Consider the following 22,058-nt stretch of genomic DNA (forward strand, 5'->3'; position numbering starts at 1 on the left):
TTTGTTACATTCATTGCCATCTGCCTTGTAGCCACATCCAATTCTCCAAATCATAGTAAACTTTTTCCTTAAAGTTGACACATATCCTCCTTTTCACGTCCATAACTTAACTTGAACTGTTCCCTTTTAAAATATTCTTTCTTCTTTCTTCTTGCATAATTCTGACCATCCTTTAAAATTAAACTCAAAGACCATCTCTTTCATATAATCAGTAATGGCCTTGTTTTTCACATTCATTGAGAATGTTTCATAACTCAAATTTGCATCTTGTTTTATATGTTATGTTTATCTTTCATCATGATTTATTTTCCTATAATACTGAAAGCTCCATGAGGAAAGGGACCATATTACCTAAACTCATACCTTCTCAGTACTCATCACAATACTATTTATTATAAAAATTAATGAATAAAGCTTTTCTTGAGTAAAAAAGTAAACTTATTTTGTAGAGCATGATTCTTCCAGGCTCCATAAGTTGGATTCCATCTGTTGCTGATAGTTATAGTAATAGTAAAAAAAAAAAAAATATAAAATATTTTACTTTCCTTAGAAAAAAAGGGATTCTCTCCAAGAACAGTATATATTAATCCATGCAATTTTATCCATTACTTCATTGGTTAACAAAATATATTATGAAAAAAACCATTATGATAGATATTGGAACCCAAAGATTGATAAGAATCAGTACCTCTGATCATGGATGACAGAAAATATAAATTTTTAAGTTCAATGAGATCTCAGGGATCAACTATACTAGGAGTTGCTAACATGGGTCAAGCACATAAATCAAGGTTTTGATTTCATAAGTATTTACATTTGGTGATTTTTTTTAAATCTTAACTATATTTTAGTTCAATTGCTTTCTTTTGTAATGCTATATATTGTTTTTATATATGCAAAAGCATTATTCTGAGAAGAGTTCCTATAGCCTTTGTTTGAGTGCCAAAAATTATGACATAGAATTATGATATAGAAACATATACTAATGCTATCATTTTAAAGATGGGGAGATTGAGACCAGATTGGTTGTGACTTGTCCAACATTACAAAGTAGTTGAGTGGTAGAACCACATTTTAATCCTGGACCTCTGACTATAGGTTTTCTATAGTACTGACTATAGTACTTTCTAGTAAAGATACATAAGATATATATATATATATACACAAATAATTTTAATTCAAATAGATTATTATGAACTCAAAAATATATATATAAATAATATGCTTGGAGAAGTTCCAGGAGGGAAAAATCACTTATGTTTACAGGGTGGCAAGGATGGTCTCATGGAGGAAACAACAGCTAAATTGGGCTTTGAAAAATGTATAAGTAGGCAGAAGTAGAGCTAAGATGACAATGTAGCAGAATCAGTATAATGAACCTTCTTCCCCATTATCCTTCCAAAACACACACCAATACAATTCCCTCTCCAAGCAAAAACAAATAAATAAACCTCCCCTCAAAAGATCTAGAAAGGCACTAGACCTTGATTGAATACCCCTGATGGGGGTAGCTGGGTGATACAATGGATAGAATACTAGGCCTGAAATCAGGGAGTACTAAATTCCAATCTGGTCTCAACTATGTAGTATTTGTGTGACCCACGGCAAGTCGTGAAACCCTGATTGTCTCAGTTCCCTCATTTATAAAATGATCTGGAGAAGGATATGGTAAATTAATATAATATTTCTGCCAAGAAAACCCAAAATGGGATCACAAAGAGTCAAACAAGACTGAAAGATTAAACAACAAAAACAAATCCTGATAGAAAAATTCAATAAGAAGTCACAGCATGCTACCAAAGGGGAAACTAGTTTCTCCTCCATTCAGCCACAAACTACTATTGCTTAGACTTAAATCCATGTCTGGAACATGAGGAACTCTGATCAGGTAAGCAACAATTAGATTTACCTTGGACCAGAGAACTTTGGTAGCACTGAAAGACTTCATATTCCCCAGCATTTTCTGAGATAGTGGAATACTGTGACACTCGATGTAATACTCCAAGAAAGTAGCTATAGGACCTAACCTTTCTTTCAATAGTATGAGAACCCAGCCCTATCATCAAGTCCAAAGCCAGGAAAAAGGCTGGAAAAGTGGACAAAAAATCATGACTCCATGAGGGAACAAGAAGTAATAAAACAAAATCAAAAGGTGAAGGTATAAAGTATCATATTTAAAAATTATTGAACTAGTTAACTGCCATCATAAAAAAGAACTTAGACATTATATTTCAAATAATTTAAAAAGGAAATCACTGAGATCTCTTTGAACCAGAGAGCAAAGAAGACATAGAAAAAATAAAAACATACCTCCCATGAAAAGCCCCAAAATGAATACTCCTAGGATCATTATTTCCAAAATCCAGTGCTTCCAAGTTAAAGAAAAAAAAAATTTCTGCACCAAATGGTACTTTACTATTAAAAAAAATTTTACTTTTATCATCCCACTTAATACCTATCACAACCCCATAAGACTGTTAATACAAGTATTATTTCATTAATTTTACAATTTACTTCATGCTTCATTTTATTTGCCTTCATTTTTAGGCAACAACCAGGTATGAAGGAAAAAAAAATATTAAAAGCAACCAAAAAGAAATAATTTAGCTACCAATGAGCTAAAGTGAGAATCACATGTAATTTAGCAGTCACTATTATAAAGAAGTAGAGATTTGAAATACTATATTCCAGAATTGAAGTGATATAAGAATACCACTAAAAACAACCTAACCAGAAAAACACTATAATCTGGAAAGGAAAATATGGGTCTTAAATGAGATAAAGGGGTTCTTAACATTCATGATGAAAATACCAGAGTTTTGCAGAAGTGTTGAAATTTAATTACAGGAGTCAAGAAACATAAAATGGTAAACTCAAACTAATCATTTGAGACTAAACAAAGATAAAATGTTTATATTCAAATATAGATAGATTAAGACCTATGTCTCCTCAGAGCCTTATCATTATCAGTATTCATGGAAATGGAATTCAGTTAGACAAGGCCTGAAAATAAGGCTATGTCTTGATTATCTTAAGAGAAGGAAGAAAGAGGAAAAGAATGCATTGAGTGGGAGAGGGATAAGGACAAAAATATTTGAGGGAAAAGTCATTTTGCATAATCAATGTATACAAGTAGACATCTATATAAACAAGGAGATGGGGTGATGGGAGAGTAGTGAGAATAAGTTTGTTACTTTGACATAATATGCTCCATTTTATTTTTAGCTTCCATTTTGTGACTAATTGTAAACTGTTTTTATATAAGAAGATATAGACTAAAGTAAAATAGCTTGCTAATTTCCCCAAATGAAATAGAAAGATTCTTTGCCTCAATTACTTCCTAGCCTTAGTCACTGAATGGGTGCAGCCTCAGTCAAACTGAGACCCTTTGATCATTGGGGGACCATCTCCAGTCATCTTGATCTATATCTTGTCATATATCTTGTCACTGGACCCAGATGGCTCTGGAGGGGAAAGTGAGGCAGCTTTCCCAACTGGCATATCCTGGTATCACCTCCCTGATGTCATGTTTCTTTTCGAGAAAGAAGGACAAATAGCAGCAACAAGAAATGATGAAAATGATAGTTTTGAAGGAATATGAGGCATCTTAGATTAATTGATGCAGAGTAAAGTGAAAAGAATTGGGAGAACAATACATGCAATGACAATGTTATAAATATAATCTACTTTGTAAGAGTTAGGAACTCCAATCAGCATAATGCCCAATCACAATTACAAAGGACTAAAGATGAAACATACTATCCATCTCCTAATAAAGAAATGAAGAACACAGAGTGCTGAATGAGACAGTTTTCAGGGAGAATAGGGGTAGGATGTGGTCAGAATCAAAATTGCTTTTGTTTGACTATCCATGTTTGTAACAGGGCTTTTGTTTTTCTTTAATTCTCAGTTGGTAGAAAGATTTGGTTAGAATTGGAGATGAGACTGATTTTTGCTAATTGAAAAAAATAATTTAAAGATAAAAAATGATGAGAAGGTACAGGTCATGGGAATACTTCCTTTTGAATATAGAATGTGACCATCAATTTTTATATACATACAACTTTCTAAGTATATTATTCAGATATATTTTCAGCTATTTAATTTTAAAATATTCTAGTGCAACTAAAATAGCAACCATATGTTACATTGCCCATATGAATAAGAGGGATCGACTAAACAACCCTGGATGAACAAATAAAATAGACTAGTAATTAAGCTGCAAAGGGACTCAAAGAGCATACTTGGCAATGACAAACCCAATCAAATCTGTAGGCTCTATTGTACTAAATGAGATTCCAAAGAGATAAAGTGTTAAGTAGTGGAGATGGGCCTAGGAGAATAATCTCTATAATTGCAATTTCCTCTTGGGATGAAGGGACACTTATTATAGTACATGATTATTATGCGGGCATGATAACTACACTGCTAGATTTCTTAAAGACAAGTTAAAAAATTAGCCTGAAAATATTCTCATCAGACCATAAAATTTGTTCAAGCCATGACCATGTATAGCTTAAAACTTCATTCTTATGCTATAATCAGTCTGTTCACAGGTTGAAGAATTGTAGGAAGAATACCATCATGACTCCTCTATCTTTTTATTAGGCTAAGCTTTTTTTAATAGAATTGCTCATAATAGCTCTTTTTCTAGTAACAAAGAACTGGGAACTAAGGTAATGCTTATCAGTTGGGGAATAGTTGAGCTATAGTTATGGTAGTGACTGTGTTGATGATTATAATGGAATAATATTGTGCCATGAGTAATGACAAAAAAGATTGTTTCATAACCTAGGGATACATTAAAAACAGATGCAGAGTGAAGGAGGAAGAATGAAGAGAACAATTTATACAGTAACAACATTGTAATAATGAACAATATCAAGCACTCATTTCCCTGAAGTCTTAAGATCAATGGAAAGGAGACAAGATATGAATAAATGGTGACAATTAATTGAGAGACCATGTGGTATATTGAAAATAAAACTAGACTTGAAACCAAAAGACTTCAGTTCTGATTCTAGGCCTGAGGCTTTCCAGCTGTGTGATCTCAGACAAATTTCTTTACCTCTTGAACTATAGTTTATTTCTAGAATGGTGATACTGATATATTTATATTACTTAGCTTACAGAGCTCTTATGAGGATCCTAGAAGCTCCTGTATGTAAGGTCTCTGACAAACCTTATAATGTTTTATAAATATAAGTTTTCTGAAGGACTATAGAACACACAAAACTATAGAACTGGCTCCACTCTCCTGGTAGCTAAATAGCACAATTGAGAGCATGCTGGACTTTGAGTCAAAACTGAAGATGATTTTAGAAAAGCCTGAAAAGACTTACATGAACTGATGCTAAATGATGTGAGCAGAAACAAGAGAGTAATGGCAAGATTGTGTGATGATCACCTATTATAGACTTAGCACTTCTCAGCAACACAGTGATCCAAGACAATTTTAATAGACTTGCAGTAAAAAATGCCATCCATATCTAGAAAGAGAAAACTATGGAACTTATATGAGAATCGAAGCATACTATTTTCACCTTTTTGTTGTTATTTGATTTTTTCCCTCATATTTTTCCCTTTTGTTCTGATTTTTCTTTTATAACACGATTAATATGAAAATGTGTCTAAAAATGACTAGCTATATAACCTCTATCAAATTGCTTGCTGTCTTAGGGAAGAAAGAGATAAGAATAAGAAGGAGAAAAAAATTGGAATTCAAAATCTTACAAAAATGAATCTTTACATATAATTGGAAAAATAAAATAGTACTAAATGGGAAAAGTTAAATAAATAAAATAAAAAATAAATCTAGCGCCAGAAACTTACTAATTATATGATTTTGTGCAAGCTACTTAATCTCTACTTGCCTCAGTCCCTCATCTATAAAATGGGGACACTAACATTTTTTCTCCCAGGATTGTTGGGAGGATAAAATGAGATATTTATAAATCACTTTGTAAATTTTAAGCTGCTATATAAATGATGTTATTGTGGTTGTTGTTGTTATTGTTAGTGTTATCATTATTTCATCCACAGGAATCCCGACAAAACATTGAAGGAAGAAAATATACTAGAAGGGTAAGGTAGAGATGGATTTTGGGACTATAATATCTTCTAAATCCACTAAAAGGTTTTGATCTCTTGTCATTGGGTTCAAATGTAGGTCTATTTTTTTAATGACAAAAAAGTCATCATAGTGATTCCAAAATCCTAAATGGCATGATGAGATGTGAATTTCTACATACTAGCCTGCTTGACGTACTGATACTTAGAAAGTATTAAATATAATTAAGGAAACAGAATGGAAAAATTATGGAATTGGATTCAGAAGATCTGAATTTGAATCTTCACTCTCTTACAACCTGTGTGACCTTCAGACAACCATTCAATCTCTTTTAGCCTCTAATTTCTCACCTATGAAATGAAGATGTTGGACCAGATGACCTGGAATATCTCTTTCAGTTCTGTAAGGCTATGTTTATAAACCTGAATCCTCTGTGTTTGGGGGGAAAAAAAAAGAAGGAATTAGAAAAACAATCTAAAATAAAAGCTACTCATCTTAAAATCAATCATATTTGCCTTGGGGAAGGATTCATCTATTATATTAAAAATTCCATGAAGGCAGGGACTATTTTCTCTAAACGTATATACCTTTTACTGTAATAGATTTGTAATTAATTTAAACCTAATACAACATATAGCAATTCATAACAAATTACTCACACTCCATGATTTTGGATGTAAGCATGGGTCTTGAGATGAGTGGTCATTTGAAGTAACAAGACTCTTAGTAGAGTAAGGTATTGCATTGACTGCTTCTAATGGTGGCTTCTCAAACACAAAAGAATTTCTGCTTCCCTGGGAGGTAGGGAGTCTTTGTAGGTATGCAAGGTAGTAAGGAGCCCTGATCATTATATGTCATTATGTCACTACCTCAGTAAAGAAACCACTCTACTTAAGATGCTAAATACTTCTATGTATCAGAATAGATTATTTTGTGTCTCCACTGAAGATACCCACAACTTAGCATACTACTCTTACATATTGTAGGAACTAAAAAATGTTTTTGAATGAATGAATATCTATTCCTATGAATTGAACTATGTCTGGTGTTCTGAGAAGATATCAATCAAGCTTTCAACCAAATAGGGTAAAGATCAAATTCAAAATGAGCTGGAAAGTTTCTTCTCTCTATACCAACTCACTGATGTTAAGTAGCTAGAAAGTCTACTCTCAAGGAGAAGGATTTGGGGATGTTTCTGCTTGAGTACCTTTCTCCCTCAAGGTAAATGAATTTACAGAGAAAAGAAGGGAAATGACCAATGGAAATATTTTCTCAGGAGGAGCTGGCAGGCCCAGCCCATATTCTCTCTAAACCTAGATGCTTAAGTGAATCACGGCTAAAATAAAAGCACTATAATAAAGCAGGAAATGTTCTGATGCATGGTAAAGATATTTACTAGAAAGACTGCAAAGGATCAATTTAAATTGTGCTTTTGAAGCAGAAATTAACTGGAAGCCTCTAAAGGACTGTGGATAGTGGAATATTATGGTTAGAATAAGTAGTGTGGAAAGTTATTCTAGCACTATAAAATAAAGGAGGCTTTGATATGGAGTCTTAGAGACAAACAAAGAAATGTTATTAGATTGGGGATATACTGATGGGGGGGTCAGTATTGAAAAATTTGAATTATTTTTTCTGAGATGTGAGTAGATGGATTTAGTAGTTGATTTAGGTTGGTGTTAAGAATTATTAGGAAGAAAGAATTTTATACATATATGTATAAAATTTTTCTAATTCTAATTATATGTATATAATTCTAATTTCTAATTCTAATGAGAATAACAGGTGGAAATAGATGATTTGGGAAAAAGGATGACCACAGATTTGGCTCTAATTATTTGAGTTAGGAGAAAGACAACTAAACTGTCCTGAAGAAAAATACTTTAGGAAAAGAAATATTTGGTAATCATGCTGTATAAGTGATAGAACACATGAGAATGGAAAAATCCCTCAAAAAAAAGGGAACAATAAAGATCCCCATCTGAAAGATTTGTGGTGAAGAGAAACCAGCAAAGACTTTGGTGTGAAACAGGCCAAAGAACGTGAACATTGCCCTGACTAAAGAGTAATAGGGCATCTAGAAAGCTACAGAGCACTGTGCCTGGAGTCATCTTCCTGAGTTCAAATCCAACTGCTGATACTTTCTAGCTGTATGGCCTTGGACAAATCACTTATTTTTATTTGCCTCAGTTTCCTCATCTGTCAAATGAGCTAGAGAAGGAAATGGCAAACCATACTAGTACCTCTGCCAAAAAAATCCCCAAATGGAATCATGAAAAGTCAGATGATACTGAAATGATTGAACAACAACAAAGGTGCTAATTAGTGTCTATGGGGGAGGGGGAAGTTTATCCTTTCTCCCCAAAAAAAGTATCTGTGGATTAATAGTCATGAAATTTTAAGCTAGGAACCTAAATGACAGGCAAACAAGACGATAAACTAGATCTGAAAACTAGGAAACATTATGTTTTTAGCCTAAGACATAATGCGCAGAATACTGGAATTGAAGTCAGGATGTCTAAGGTTTATATTGTCTCATTAATAGCCATTGTAGGTAGAATCAGGATGATGAAGCTGATGATATTCACCAGATGGATCTTTTATGAAGCTGAAATTAGGTGTGTATCAAGTGCTTTGCAACTTCTGAAACACTTTTTAAGTGTCCATCTCTACTTCTGTTTAACTTGGCCTTTATTTCTTTTATCTAATGGATTAAAGTTGTTTTGGGGCTGTATAGAAAATAATTTAAAAGGGAAATTTATCAGATTCTTTTACCTATATTCTTTCCTACATGTGGTAGAAATTGACTAACTTTGTGATTAAACTCATCGCATAACATAAGGGAAAAAAAAAAAAAAAGAAACATACTACATGTACAGAACTTACACATCTGAATGAGCTTTATTGAAGCATATTTCTTTAGCCACCAGAGGTCTCAGTGGGGCTGGAGATAGGATAAGAACGCCCTGATTCTTTTAAATGTTAAAATGGATAGATCTCCATTAGCCATCTGTGATCCTAGATCTTACCTTATAGAGGGGAGTGTGTGTGTGTGGGGGGGGGGGGGGGGGGGCAGTGTGGGTGTGATAACTCCTCAGATAATTAATGGAGGCTTGTAACATTAAAATTAGGGTGGCTCATCAGATTTTTTTTTTTTTTCTTTTCTATGTACTAATGCTTGAACTATTGTAATAGTCCTCTGCTAGGTCTATCTGCTTCAAGTCTCTTCCCACTCCATTCCATTTTACATTCAGTTTCCAAAGTGATTTACATATAGTGCAGATTCCTGTCACTCCCTACTCAATAAACTTCAGGGACTCTCTATTACCTTCAGGATGAAATATAAAATCCTCTGCTTGGCATTCAAAGCTTTCCTTAACCTAATTATTTTTCTTTCCTCTTTCCAGTCTTTTTGCATCTAACTTACTCTCCTCATCCCCACTCATTTGCAGTTCTAGTGATTCTTGCCTCCCTAATGTTCCTAAAACAAGACATTCCATCTACCAGCTCAGGGCATTTTCTTTTGCCTTTCCTATGCCTAGAATGCTTTTTTTTTATTGCCCCTTTCATCTCTTCTTATTAGCTTCCATGGCTTCCTTCAAGTCTCAACTATAATTCCATCTTCTTCAGGTATTGTTTTCTAGCCTTTCTTAATTCAAATGCCTTCTTTTCCTAAAATATTTGTTTTGCTGGGTTTTTTTTTTTTCCTGTATGTAGCTTGTTTGTACATATTTGTTTGTTTGTAACTTCCCCATTAGATTAAAAGTTACTTGATGACATGGATTTTCTTTTGTCTTTTTTGGTATCCAGTGCTTAGCACAGTATCTGGCGCATGATAGGGGCTTAATAATATTTATTGAGTGACTGAGATATACAGGTATATTTAGTGTACACATATAATACATATATGCATGCATATATATATACATATATATATACATACACATACACACACATGATTACATATGAAGTGTCCTGAAAGGCTTTTTTTGAAGTTTTAATAAGCTTTAATCACTTAAAACTACATTAAAACTTTTGTAATACCCTAAGTCTCTTCAGCATGGATTTGGAAAGCCCACAGTTTTCTGGTATTCTGATAGTAATATTTTCCAAACATATAATATTATAATTGTAGGTCAATTTTCAATGTAGGCTTCTGAATATGCTTGATAATTTTAAAAATCCAAAATAATTACCAAGATTTAATAGGTATAATATGTGGTTTCCAGTACTAGGTTACAGCAAAGGAGCTATAATCCTGGCAATTATTCCCGAAAACCAACTTAGACTACTGAAAATTTTTTAAAAAGCACTTCACAATAGGGTGGGATGATAAATAAGGGTCAGTAACAGATTTACATTTGATGGATCCAAAATGAGGATCAATGGTAGTAAAATTTTTAAAAGTTCATGCTCATTATTAAAGTAATGGAATGTTACCAAAAGTGGATGGCCGGATGAGGAATCTTGGAGACAAACATGGTGAAGAAGTCAAACTGTTAAACATTTGTCTTATTTTTTAATGGAACAATGGCATTCCTATTTTGTCTAAAATTAAAGGCTTTTGTATGTCCTTCTATTCATAATAATATTGCTTCCTAACTAGGTAGTTTTTTGACTAAAATTCTTGTTAGTACTTCATAGAATTTTGACCATTTCACAACCATTCTTTCCTTAGTAATCTCTCAAGATTTTAAGTTCATTCTTTAAAGCATCCTATTGTATAAAAATTCTACTTACTGGGTTCTATTTATGCAGCAAAGTTTATTAAAAGATATCTTCTCTGTTCCATGGTCACTTTTCTTTTGTTCTAATAAACTAGGATATGAGTCATCTGGCAAAAAGAGTTCTCTTATATCTCTATATATTTTCATATAGGTGAAATAAGTACATAACTTGTTATACCTGTTGAGGAGGGGACAGTAGGTGTCAACATTATTCTTTCTTTATGTACTTCTCAGATCTAGTTTTCAGCTTGAATGTGATTCTGAATTCTGTTATTCATTCATTGAAACTCCTAGTAGAGCAGAATAAGACCTGGTAGATAGCTCATCACATGGCTTTGTTTTATTCTCTTCCATGAAAATCTCTTTTCCTTTGTCTAGACATTCTCTCTAGTGGATACTTTCATGATAATTTGCATAATGTTCGGTCTTAATGACTTTCTGAGTTTTTTCATTCTATCCATGTTCAGCTCCAGCTATCATTTTCTTTTTTTTTTTAATTATACCTTTTTATTTACAAGACATATGCATGGGTAATTTTTCAGCATTGACAGTGGCAAAACCTTTTGTTTTGATTTTTCCCCTCCTTCCCCCCACCCCTTCCCCCAGATGGCAGGTTGACCAAAACATGTTAAATATGTTAAAATATATATGTATATTTTAACATACACACACACACATGTCCATACAGTTATTTTTCTGTACAAAAAAAATCAGACTTTGAAATAGTGTACAATTAACCTGTGAAGGAAATCAAAAATGCAGGCGGACAAAAATAGAGGGATTGGGAATTCTATGTAGTGGTTCATAGTCATCTCCCCAGAGTTCTTTCACTGGGTATAGCTGGTTTATTTCACTACTGCTCTATTGGAACTGATTTGGTTCATCTCATTGTTGAAGAGGGCCACGTTCATCAGAATTGATCATCATATAGTATTGTTGTTGAAATATATAATGATATCCTGGCCCTGCTCATTTCACTCAGCATCAGTTCATGTAAGTCTCTCCAGGCCTTTCTGAAATCATCCTGCTGGTTATTTCTTACAGAACAATAATATTCCATAATTTACATATACCACAATTTTATTCAGCCATTCTCCAATTGAGGCATCCACTCAATTTCCAGTTTCTGGCCACTACAAAGAGGGCTTCCACAAACATTCTTGCACATACAGGTCCCTTTCCCTTCTTTAAAATTTCTTTGGGATATAAACCCAGTAGTAACATTGTTCAGCTATTACTTTCAGCAGTTTTAGATGAGTAATAACTATTGCTAATTGGTCAATGCTAATCCCTGAAAAGAAAGGCTATTTTTTTTTAGTATTAAAGCTTTTTATTTTCAAAATATATACATATATAATTTTCATCATTCATTCCTGTAAAATCTTGTGTTCCAAATATTTCTTTTACTTTCCCCTACTTTCTCCCCGAGGCAAGTAATCCAATATACATTAAATACGTGCAATTCTTCTACACATATTTCTATAATTATCATGCTGCACAAGAAAAATCAGATCAAAAAGGGAAAAATGAGAAAGAAAACAAAATGCAAGCAAATAACAAGAAGAGTGAAATTATTATGTTGTATTTCACACTCAGTTCCCAAGTCAAATCTCTGGGTACAGATAGCTCTCTTTATCACAAAACCATTGGAACTGGCGTGAATCACATCTCTGTTGAAAACAGCCACATTCATCAGAATAGATCATCATCTTATTGTTGCCATGTACAATGATCTCTTGGTTCTGTTCACTTCAAGTAGCATCAATTCATGTAAGTCTCTCCAGGCCTCTTTGAAATCTTTCTGCTGATTATTTCTTATAGACCAAGAGTATTCCATAACATTCATATACCATAACTTATTCAGCCATTCTCCAACTGTGGGGCATGCACTCAGTTAAAGAAAGGCTATTTCATGAAGACTTGGTATACCATCTCTTGGAATTCTCATTCTCAGGAGCAATGACATCCAAGATGCCTTCCCTGGAAATAATCTTCTAAAATTATTCTTTAGATCCTCTCATCTGGAATCTCATTTTCATCATCAGGATCTTCATCTCTCATAAAGACAATACAGTCCCCCAAAATGATCATTATATACATTCTCTACACCCAACTTTCCTTTTTTAAGAAATACTTTGATTGCCAGTTTTAAAAACTGGTTATATCCACAATCAAAGCAAGCATCTATATCTTTCCTCCTTTCTTTTCTTTATTCCTTCCTTCCTTTTCAGGTAGTATTTGATCCCAAAACTTCTTGATTCCATTTCAGTAACTTTAATCACTATGCTGTGCTTGGATAGATGAGAGAGAAAGACTACAGACTTTGTTTTAAGCTGATATATCTATCTATTCATAAGCACTTTCTAGACATTTCTGAATCTTCCTAAGTATATTATCATCTAGCCTACATATCTCCATCAATTCTACAGGAAGATCATGGGGGATTTTTTCAAATGCTTTGATAAAATCTGAAATACCCCTAACAAACCTGTGCAAAGAATCCTGTCCCAAAGTGGGTAAAGTTTGTCTGATTTGTCAGAAAAACTTAGCATGTTCTTGATATAGTGATTATAACTTTTCATGTCCATCATTTCATTTTCTACATATTTGGTAGCTGGCTTTTAAATAATATATTTTAGATTTTAGTCAAAGGCCAGAGTCAAACTCAGTAGCATATAATTTGAAGATGTTGCTCTCTTTATTCTCTGAAGAATCAGAACTCTTTTAAATTTCCCTATTTCAGAGGTACTTTTCCTATTCTCTATAACATATCAAAGATCATTTAAGTATAGTCACTGGGGATAAGAATGGAAACCAGATTTCTGATTTCAAGGACATAGGAAACAAAACAGGTGAAGAGTGGGAAAAAATGGGGGAATAATATTCCTAATGATAAAGATAATATAAACAAAGATATTGATGAAAGTCATGTTAAACAGTGACCAAACCTGATCTCAGAGAACAAATAATCAAGGATACTTCTTTCTTCTATGTTGAGAGGTGAGAAGCTATGCTGCATATACTACATCAATTTTGCTTAACAGTTCATCTTTGTTCCCAGAAAGAATTTTTGGTGATAATGATTAGTTATTATATTGGGAATTATTGTTGTACAACTTTTTAAGAAGTTGACATTTTTTCCTGTAGATAAGAGGAAACCACTAAAGTCTTTTGAGTGAGGAAACATCATTGTCCTGTGCAGTAGGAAGATTATTTTGGTAATTATGGGGAAAATGGATTGAGAAGAGAAATGCCTGGAAAAGGACAACAAATTAAAGGATCATTGTAATAATACAGAAATAAGATGATGAAGGAATGAAGTGATTTAGTTGTATAATATATAAAAAAAAGGGGAAAAGATACAGATGACTTTGTAGAAGCAGATTCTATAAGATTTGACAAATATTTGGCTTGAGAGGGAACAATGAAGGAAATGGAAGTCAAAGATGGCTCCTGACTTATGAGTCTGTAGATTAGCCTGTGTGACTTATGGTTTTCGGTCCATAAAAGAAACAGTGGTAAGGATTAGGGATAGGAAGAAAAATTATGAATTACTTTTGCTGTATTTTAGATGCTGAAGGAACATCCAAGGAAAGATATCTATTAAGCCATTGGAATGAAGGTTAAGGTTAGTGAATTTAAATTCTGCAGAGACATCAGGGATGAATACATGCAAACTTCTGCAAAAAGGTAATCATTGAAATAATGGGGTTGGTGAGATCACCAAAGAAGAAAGTATAGGAGACCTAAGGAAGTAGCTTGGAGCATAGTCACTCTTAATGGAAGAAGGGAGACCTTTCAAAGGAGAGCAAGAAAGAACAGGAAAGTATAATACCACTGATTAAAGTGAGAGAGTATATGTAGGAGAAAAGGAAAATCATAAGTGCTGACTGCTGCAGGAGATCAAAAATAACAAGAACCAAGAAATGTTTAATGATGAAAAAGCAAATGAAAGTGAACCAAACTGAGTATTTCCAAAAAATAAACTGAGAAATTAATGAGCTAATCTGAAACTTTTACTTGACTAAGAAACCTTTTTGAAAACTCTCATTTGATGTATTTTTTTTTTTTTGTATTTTTGTATTCATGCTGGCATGCATTATCTACTAAATGAAAAGGGACTGGAAATGAAGCCCTCTAAAAACAATTTCTTCATATGGAGGTGGGATGTTGAGGGCAGAGGAAGAGGCAAGTCTTGATATTCTTACTTAAAGATGAATCCCTGAAAATCTTGGATGGGCATTACCTGTTGATCACTGGGTTGAAAAAACGATGAAAAAGACAAATAGAAAACATGTAACTTGTGAGTCAAAGAATGTAAGTTCAAATTCTAGCTTTTATATATACTACCTGTGTGACTTTAAGCAAATTCACTTAACCTTTCCGGGCCTCAGTTTCCTTATAATAAAATGAAAGGATTGGATTCGACAGAAACAATAACAATAACAAGAATTTACTTAGTGCTTACCATGTGCTAGGCACTATATTATGATGATGTCTCAGACCCTTTCCAACTCTAAATCTATGATCTTCTGAAAAATAAAAGTAACTAAGAAATTCCCCTGTAAGGAAAAGGTCATTTTGATGGAATATGCTCACAGAAAAAGTGCTAATATATTCTAACACTGGACAGTGAAGACAGTGGGTATTTCTACTGAGTGATTCAATCTGATTTCAACACAATTTTGATTTGCCTCATTAGACTTCTGCCAAGGATGTTAGAGGGGCAGGTGGGTGGCACAGTGAATAGAACATCAGGCTTTGAGTCAAGAAGACCTGAGGTCAAATCTAGCTTCAGATACTTAATAGCTGTATAACCGGAAAAAATCACTTAACCTAGCTTATCTCAGTTTATTTTTTTTAATCTGTAAAATAAAATAGAAAAGAAAATGCAAATCACTTTAGAATCTTTGCCAAGAAAATTCCAAATGGGCTCACAAAAAGTCAGATATTACTGAAGAGCTGAACAAGACTTGTAAGGAGAAAAGAGTATTGCACATTTTCTATATTTTAAAATTAAACATTTAATTTGGGGGCTTTTTTGTTCATGTAGCTACTATTATTTTATGCTCGTCTTTAAGACTGAGTTGGGAGTAGCTTATCTTAGTTGTCTGAGTCTTTGGACCAAGATTCACATAGAAATGTCTAATGCCTTGCTGAATGCAGTTCATAGTTGATCTGTTTTTCCATGAGTTCAGTAGAAAGAACATTGAATTTGGAGACAAATAACCTGGGTTACAATCCTAGTTCTGCTACTTGCCTGTATGACTTTGGGTAAACCACTTAATCTTTTTGGAACAGTTCCTCAAAAACAAACTCATCAAATTTGGATAAGTGGTTTCTAAAGTTCTTTCCAGGTCTAAATCCTAGAAACATTAGATTAAATAATTCAGTCCTCTAAATCCACATTTTTGCTGCCAATCTTTTAGTTCTTTATACTAGAAGGGACAGTGGAAAGAAGAATGAACTTGAAATTATGGGCCTTGCATTCAAATTCTGGCTATTCCAATTTTGTGGTAAATTGTTATCCATTCAGTCAGTTATATCCAAATTTTTGTGACCCAATGCATCACAGTGCATCAAATCTTTTATCCTTCCCTATCTTCCAAAGTCTGTCCAAGTTTGTATTCATTGTCTCCCTAACACTATCTATCCATCTTATCCTCTGCCACACACCCTCTTTTTTTTTTTTTTTTTTTTTGCTTTCAGTCTTTCGTAACATGAAGATCTTTTCTAGTGAGGCTTATCTTCTCATTTCCAATAAGTCTGTGTGACCAAATTATGTCAATTATCCTTCTTATTATCCTGAGCATATCATATAATCAATTGGGATTAAGTTTCCTCATTTGTAAAATGATTGGGTTGGACAAGATAGACTTCTGCAAATTCCAGACCCAGGATTCCAATGAGGCTAAAACTCATGTCAGGTTAGTAGCTCAGATAAAAACAAAACAAACAACAAATAAAACTAGTTCTCCACAAATTTTAATTGTCTTCCTTGAATGCTGCTCATTAGTAATTGTTTCCTTTGCATTTGAAATCAAGGCTCTTCCAAATCGTCAGACCTTTATTTTAATCACTAGTTTCTCTTATTTTGTCTACTTGAACTGTCTCTGGGGGACCTTCTGTTCTTCTTGCTTTCCTTAAATTAGCTTTAAAGTTCAGGTAAATCTTAAAATCCTTTTTTGCCTAATTTTTTCCTCAGTGCAAAGCTCTCCATTCATGTTAATCATCCTTAATTTAATTACATGAGAAAATTCTGTCTGCATTGAAGAATAAAACCTATATATAACTGCTTCTCCCCATACTTTGGAGTTTCACTGTGACACTATCACATAGGAATCAAATAGTCAAATTTAAATTTAAGAAGAAATTAAACTAAGCTCCATTTTCCATCTTTCTAGTGTTAATTCTCGAGAGTATGGTAGCATTTACCAAAAAGATGCTCCCTGCAACTGAGGAGACATTGGTTAACTTAGATCAAGCCAGAAATTGACCTATCCAGCCATGTTCCTGAGGATTCCTGGAACACAGGTCAAAAACTGTAGTACTGCACAGTTACCACTAAGTGTCAGCCACAGAATAGTCTATCAGCAAAGGTTTTGTTTTCAGGCTCAGCTTTCAACCTATTTTATATTGTGCCGTTATTCAAAGAGTGAATTAAATGAGCACACAATGAACTTTCTGACCCTGATCTTTTTAGATTCCAAGAAAAGAACAAATATCTGTAGCCTCATTCTCCCTTAGAGACTTATTTATTTATTTTGTTTCACTTTATTAAACAGGTCCCTGTTACTTTGCTTTGTTCAACTATGATATTCACTAGGACTAATCTTTTAAATAGCAAAACTGTGATACAGTATTTCCACTTATAAATAATGTATTCCCAGAAACACTGAGTATGGGGAAACCCAACCAAGAATATATCAATTTGCAGAATAAATTTGAAACAAAACAAAGCAAAACAAAGTCAAACCTGATCTGAGGAGGGACAGTATTAGATACTGCAACTTGCCACACACTGGTGCTTTCCTTCAGACTGTAATGAAAAGAGTTTAGTCCAGGTTATTTACAAGGCACAGGGACTCAACTTAAAAAAAAAAAAAACCTAAGGTTCATTGTGACATTCCAAAGAGCATTGTCATGAAATATACTCACTTTTAGATGAGAGGAATTGTAATCTGTTTGTTCTGCTTATTTTCTACTCCTAAATACCTAAATATATTATATTCCTTAGACTAGGGAGATTTTATTTTAATATAATGAATTTTATCTTAGAGAAATACCCATATGTTCTCAAATAATTTGAAAAATGTGCCCTGACATTAAGAATAAGAGAGTACATTCAAATACATTCTTGGTTGTAAACTCCATAGTCTAATGGAAATGGTCAGTCAATAGTAAAGAAAAGTCAAGCTGGCATGGAATCTAACAAATCATATTTTTAGGGATTAGAATATTTGCTACAACAACAAATTTAGATCCATCATTTTGATTATTTCCAGGGTAATATACTTGTCTTCCTAACTTCATACTTACTGATGATAGAGAAAAGTAATTTATAGATCTTTGGTTTGTTTCATGTCTGGGAAAGCTATATGGGATTAAAAACTTGCTAGTTAAGGTAATGGGTAATCCAGATATGGATGATGTAGAATTGGCTATAAATGACGGCATCAGAAAGCTGAAGAGGGAAGGGATAATAGCTTTAAGAACCTAGGACTGCAGCAATACATCAGGAAATTGGATACCTAAGCAATCAATCAATAAGCATTTATCATGGGCTTGAAGTGTACTAGGCACCATGCTAAGTACTAGAGATGCAAGAAGAAAAAATGAAGTAATCTATACTTTTGAGGATCTTAAATAGTACTAGAAAAGACAATAAGTACATACATAATTATACAAACATATACAGATCTAATAAATAAAAAAGTGATTAGATACAAAGCTTTAAATGAAAGGTCCTAGCAATTGGAGTGAACAAGAAAAGCTTCATATAGGTCAAGTCAACAAGCATATAGTAGCACTTACAATGTGACCTTCATTATGCTAAACATTAGGGATACAAAGAAGGAATAAACAGTCTCAGACCTCAAGGAGCTCACATTGTAATGGAGAAAACAAAGTTCAAATAATAATGTACAAACAAGCAATATACAGGATAAATTATAGGTAATTTCAGAAGGGAGGTATTGACATTAATAAATGGTAACTAAATTAAAGAAAGATCAAAAAGGGTCTGATTTTTAACAAAAAATAAGATTTTAGCTGATACTTGAAGGAAGGCAAAGAAGTCAAGAAATGGAGATAAGAAGGGAGAGAATTCCAGTCATGAATAGCCAATGAAAATACATGGAATCAGGAGACAAGGTATCTTATTCAAGGAATATAAAAGGGGCCAGTGTCATTGACTTATAATGGAGAGGAATGAAGTGTAATAAGACTAGAGAGATAGAAAAAGGACAAGTTATGAAAGGCTTTAAAAGCCAGCAGGATAGTTGATGAGTTGTGTCTTGAAGGAAGAGAGATATCATATGAGATGGAGATAAAGGAGCAGCACATTTTAAGCATAGAATAGCCATTGCAAAGATGTGAGAAAGAGAGATGGACATTTTTCCTTGATGGCAGTGTACAGTGTGGTGTATGTCCAAAGACAATGAGAACTTTTTAATAAGTTGGAACCAAGTTGTATAGGGCTTTAAAGACTAAACAGAGGAGTTAATATTTTTTCTTAGTTGCAATAAAGAACCACTGAAACTTATTTAATAGAGCAGTGACAGTTATACTTAGAAACACTCAATTTGGCAGTGTGTAGGATGGATCAAGTGGGGAAAACCTTGAGGCAGGGGAAACCAACTAGATTCTTACAATAATCTAGGTAAGAAGTGAGGAGAACCTGAACTAATGTGATGGTTGTATTAGTAGAGAAAAGTAGAAAAATTAAAGACAATATAGAGATAGAAACTGTAAGCTTTGTTAACATACTTGTTATAGGGAGGTTAGGGAAAGTGAAGATTCAAGGATAATGATGAAGTAATTTACTTGGGATACTGCATGAATGAATAAATTAGTGAAAAAACATTTATTAAATATACAACTCATAGGGGCAGCCAGGTGGCACAGTGGATGGAGTGTTGGCCCTGAAGTCAGGAGGACCTGAGTTCAAATCTGTTCTCCAACACTTAATATTTTCTAACTGTGTGATCTTAGACAAGTCACTTAACTCTAATTTCCTCAGCAACGTATATGTGTACACACACACATACATATATACACCTCATGTAAAGGACTTTGCTCAATTCTGGAACCATAAGTTGAAACATAAACTAGTTTCTGATGTCAAAGAGCTCACATTATAATAAAGGACACACACATATGGAAAGTTTCAGCTTCAAAGCAGATAGGAAAACTCCATGGTCGTCAGGGTACAGTGGCAAATTAAATGAGAATACCTTTCCTTTAATGTCATTTCTGCCAATAAAAATATATCATTTTCTGATGTCAAATCATTTGATAGTGCCAAGGACTTTGGTGAAAAGAAATTGCTCTTCTGCATCTTTAGTAGCTCTGGCTGTAGCATCTGCAGATATAGTTCTCAAGCTGGATCTCCACAGGAGTGACTTCCCAATGTAACAGCTGCTGGCACTGTGCTGGACATAAAGCTATTTCCCAGACTCTTAGGTTCAAGTTCCTGAGGTGGCTTCACTGGAATTTGAAGAAAGGTGGTGGATAAAATTATTATTGAAGCTTGACTTTTCCAGAACATGATGCCTCCTTTCTATCTTCTAGGATATCTTATAACTTTATTTAAACTCGCTCTCCTGCCCTGTGGGAAATTATTAGTCTCTTCTTTCCAAGTATAATTTTCCCAATGGTGTCATTGACAGAAATTGAGAAGTTTGAGAAGAATGGATTTGGGGGGAAAGATAAATTCAGTTTATTATATTTTGAGTTTGATTTGTCTCTGAGATATGGACTTTGAAATGTCCAATAGACTGTTGGTAATATGGAACTGAATCTCAGGGGAGAGACAGGCTAAATATATAGATTTGTCAGTTTTTTCTACAAAAATGATAGTTAAATCCATAGATATCTCATGAAACTACCAAGAAAGAGAGTATGGAAAGACAAGAGAAGAGGTCCCAAGACACAGCCTTCAGGAAAACCTGTATTTGGGAGGAAAATAGGAGATTGTGTCAAATGCATCAGTAAGTCAAAAAGGACTATGAATGAATGAGAAAACATTTATTAACCTACCTAACAATTAATCAACAAACTTTTATAAAGTATTTGTTAAATGCTGGATAAACAAAGAAAAACAAAAACAAACCTAACTTAAAAGACCTCATAGTCTTTGTGGAGACATCCATAAAAGTTTTTTTTTTTTTTAACTGCAAGACAAATGAGTGGAAAAATTCCATTATCTGTAGGGTGCACAGTTAAAATACATGGTAATGACTATTCTTTAGTGTCATTTCTGTTAAGAAGATTATCACCAGAAATGTCTGACTTGAACTAATTACATTTTGGTGTTAAGAATTATATTTAATGTATCAATACCTGCAAAGAACATAGAAGCTCTAGTACCTAGAGAAGAAGTTGCTAGATTTTATCTCCAATACACAGTTCTTACCAGTACAATAGTTGATAATAGAACCGTTGGCTTGAGGATGCTGCCAATCCCAGGGATTTTGGGATTATTTGCCTAAAGATGGAAGTTAAATTGGTATTCTTGATGACCAATAAGGTAATCCCTTCTGCATAGTGATTCCTTTATTCAAATTAATTAAGCCTGAGCTAGAAGCAGGACCAGAAACCTTGCATAAACTGTTATTCCCAAAATTCTTGGTCTTAAGCCACCTCTATTGCAATCTAAAAGGAAGTAATAGAGATGACAATTATGCCATCATTTATAACTTAGGGAAGAACAGTTTCAGTGGTGTTAAAATGTCAAAGTCAGATTTCAAAGGGCTAAAGAAGTGAAAAAAAGATAGTGAATATAGTTAGCTTCTTTCATGTATTTGGCCTAGAAAATGAAGAGAAATGTAAGATTATAATTTGAAAGGGTGGCGGGTTTATGAAAGATTATTTTCTGAAGGGTAAATAATGGGGGAGAATTAGATTTAGAGAAGACTATGGAAAAGAAGCAAGAGATAGGGAAAGGTAGAAGATTTGAGAAAATGAGGGTGTGACTGAGATTGCAAACTGCTGAGATGGGAGGTAAAGAGAACAAATACTATACAGATACTATAATTTAC

This window comes from Antechinus flavipes, chromosome 1 (assembly GCF_016432865.1).
Source record: "Antechinus flavipes isolate AdamAnt ecotype Samford, QLD, Australia chromosome 1, AdamAnt_v2, whole genome shotgun sequence".
In the NCBI taxonomy this organism is placed as follows: domain Eukaryota; kingdom Metazoa; phylum Chordata; class Mammalia; order Dasyuromorphia; family Dasyuridae; genus Antechinus; species Antechinus flavipes.